General features: G+C 34.5%; 1 non-coding gene across 1 annotated transcript; it reads right to left on the bottom strand.

Annotated features, from left to right (window-relative positions):
- Positions 1-2,307: 2,307 nt before the first annotated feature.
- TRNAC-GCA lies at positions 2,308-2,379 on the bottom strand. The gene has a single exon. It is a non-coding gene; the product is annotated as a tRNA-Cys (tRNA).
- Between the last annotated feature and the right edge of the window lie 1,124 nt (positions 2,380-3,503).

Below are 3,503 nucleotides of genomic sequence, written 5' to 3'. Positions count from 1 at the left end.
TAGACCTTTAGCCAGATTCATCAAGAAAAAGAGGTAGAGGGCTCAAAACAATAAGATCAGAAACAAAAAAGAAGTTACAACAGACACCACTGGAGTATAAAGGATTATCAGAAACTGTACATGTATGCTAAATCACTTCAGTTGTGTTAGATATTTTGTGACCCTATGGACTATATTATGCCAGGCTCCTCTATCCATGGGGTTCTCCAGGTAAGAATACTGAAGTGGATTGCCATGCCCCACTCCAGGGGATCTTCCAGACCCAGAGATTGAACCCATGTCTCCTGTGGTTCCTGCATTGCAGGCGGATTCTTTACCACTTACCCAGTGGGGAATCTCCTTTAAGAGATTACTACAAGCAGCTATATACCAATAAAATGGACAACTTGGAAAAATGGACAAATTCTTAGAAAGGTACAGGCTCTTAAAAGTGAACCAGGAAGAAACAGAGAATATGAACAGACTAATTACAAGAAGTGAAATTGAAACTGTGATTTAAAGAATTGTAACAAACAAAAGTCTGGACTTCATTTTAAAATTTAGTTGGTACTTTTATTTAAGTGATGGAACAAGTTTGGCGATTATAATATACAGCTCTAGGAAGTAAATACCTTCAAACATTGGTGATCAGCTTCTGTATATTTTTTTAAACTACATACCATAGATTTATGTAAGTATATGAATAGTTTGTATGTGATATCCAATTATATTACCAAGTAGAAAATTTCATCTCAAAATCTCTGCAATGTATTGAATATATAAATTAAAACTGAACTAATATTATTATATGATTATATATGATTTTTGTATTTATGGAAACTTTTTGAAAACTGCCAAACTATCATAAATATCCAGTTGCTTTTATATGAAATGATAAGTCCTAAATAGAGATATGTTAGAGTTAAGTTTTTTCAAAAAAGGTGGAAAAAAGAGAGAGAGAAATCAAACTATGTGAATACCTTGAAAACATTTTGTTGGGCAGTTTATTAATGCATCTCTTAGCATTAGTATTAAACTATTATTGGCCAATATTATTTTCAAATTAAATGAAACCAGTAATGTGTATAGAAAATTCTTTTTGAATAGTGTACTTTATCACTAATCTGATAATGCTTTAATCTTTGCTTAATGTTTCAAAATCTTCAGATTTAAAGAACATGGATTTGGTCCAGATATTCAGAGTTGGTTTGCCTGAGTGAGAGGGTATAAACATTTGCAAATGCTTCTGGGTACTATAAGCTGGTTGGTGAAAACAAGACAACCTAATGAGCCCAGCATTAGGGAACAGTTCACCTCCTGCCCCAACCTGCTTAGTTCTCATTTGCTTACTTTCCAAGCAGGGGATCTATTACATAAATACTAGATGCTTTAGAAAAACAACAACAACAACAACAACAACTCCATACAAAGAACTCCAAAAGAGCAAAAAACTTGGTCTTTCTCTTCAAGGTTTTAGTGGCCTTAAATTGTATGTTTTGTTTTGTTTTCTTTTGTTTTTGTATATTTGTCCATTTTAGAAGTAATTGCAAAGAAGATATTAACCCCTTATTGGTCATATTATTTGCAAATATTTTCCCCTTCAGTAGATTGTCTTTTTGTTTTGTATATGGTCTCCTTTGCTATGCAAAAGCTTCTAAATTTAATTAGGCCCCATTTGCTTATTTTCCCTTTTGTTTCCTTTGCCTTAGGAAAGTGAAAGTGTTAATTGCTCAATCTTGTTCAACTCTTTGCAACCCCATGGACTGTAGCCCACCAGGCTCCTCTGTCCATGGAATTCTCCAGGCAAGAATACTGGAATGAGTTGTCATTTCCTCCTCCAGAGGATTTTCCTGACCCAGGGATCAAACCCAGGTCTCTTGCATTGCAAGCAAATTCCTTACCATCTGAGCCACCAGGGTAGCCCTTGCTTAGGAGACAAATCAAAAACAATATTGCTATAATTTATGTCAAAGAGTGTTCTGTTTATGTTTTCTTCTAGGAGTTTTACAGTTTTACATTTGGGTCTTAAAAATGCCTTTTGAGTTTATTTTTATGTATGGTGTGAAATTTGAAGTGAAATATTCTAATTTCATTCTTTTACTTGTAGTTATCGAGTTTTCCCAACATCACTAATTAAAGAGATTGTCTTTTTTCCATTGTATATTCTTGCCTCCTTTGCAAAGATTGTGTGTGTGGAGTGTGTGAAGTCGCTCAGTCGTGTCTGACTCTTTGCGACCCCGCGGACTGTAGCCCTCCAGGGTCCTCTGTCCATGGGATTCTCCAGGCAAGAATACTGGATTGGATTGCCATTTCCTTCTCCAGGGGATCTTCCCAACCCAGGGATTGAACCTGGGTCTCCTGCATTGCAGGCAGACGCTTTATCCTCTGAGCCACCAGGGAAGCCCACCTTGCAAAGATTAATAGAACATAAATGCATGGGCTTTTCCTATGCTCTCTTTTTGTTCCATTGATCTGTTATATATTTTTGTGCCAATACCATACTGTTTCAATTATTGTAGCTTAATAGTATAGACTGAAGTCACAGCATATGATACTCCTGCTTGGTTCTTTGTCAAGATTGTTTTGACTATTGGGCTCTTTTGTGTTTCCATACAAATTAAAAATTTTTTTTGCTCTAGTTCTGTGAAAAATGTTCTTGATATTTTGATAAGGGTTGTATTGAACCTGTCAATTGTCCTGGGTATTCTGGTCATTTTGACATTATTAATTCTTGGAATCCAGGAATGTAGGATATCTTTTCATCTGTTTGAGTCATTTTGTTTCTTTAATCAATGTAATAGATTTTTGAATACAAGTCTTCTACCTCCTTAGTTGGATTTATTTCTAAGTATTTATTCTATTTAATGCAATGGTAAATTGGATTGTTTCCTTTCTTTGTCCTTCTGCTATTTTGTTGTTAGTGTATGTAAATGCAAAAGATTTCTGTATATTTATTTTATATCCTGCAACTTTACCAAATTCATTGATGAGCATTAATACTTTTTTGGTGAAATTTTTAGGATATGTAGAGAATCATACCATCTGCAAACAGTGACAGTCTAACTCCTTCCTTTTCAGTTTGGATTCCTTTTATTTATTTTTCTTCTTTGATTGCTATATCTAGGACTTCCAGTGCTATGTTGAATAAACTGATGAGAGTGAGCATTCTTATCTTGTTCCCAATCTTAGAGGAAATGCTTTTAACTTTTCACTGTTGATGTTAACTGTGGGCTTCTCATATATGGTCCTTATTATATTGGGATATGTTCCCTGTATACCCTCTTCTGAAGAGATTTTAATCATAAACAGATATTGAGTTTTGTCAAAAGATTTTTCTGCATCTATTGATATGCACAGATGGCTTTTATTCCTCATATATTTGGTAGAATTCACCTCTGAAATCATCTGGTTTTGGGATTTTTTTTGTTGGGATTTTTTTAAATTACTAATTGAATTTCATTACTGTAATTGTTTTAGTCAGGCTTCCCAGTGGCTCAGACAGTAAAGAATCTGCCTGCAATTCA

Source organism: Bubalus bubalis, chromosome 1 (genome assembly GCF_019923935.1).
Source record: "Bubalus bubalis isolate 160015118507 breed Murrah chromosome 1, NDDB_SH_1, whole genome shotgun sequence".
In the NCBI taxonomy this organism is placed as follows: Eukaryota; Metazoa; Chordata; class Mammalia; order Artiodactyla; family Bovidae; genus Bubalus; species Bubalus bubalis.
Note: the sequence above shows the minus strand (reverse complement) of the source record. Positions and strands in the feature narration are given on the sequence as shown.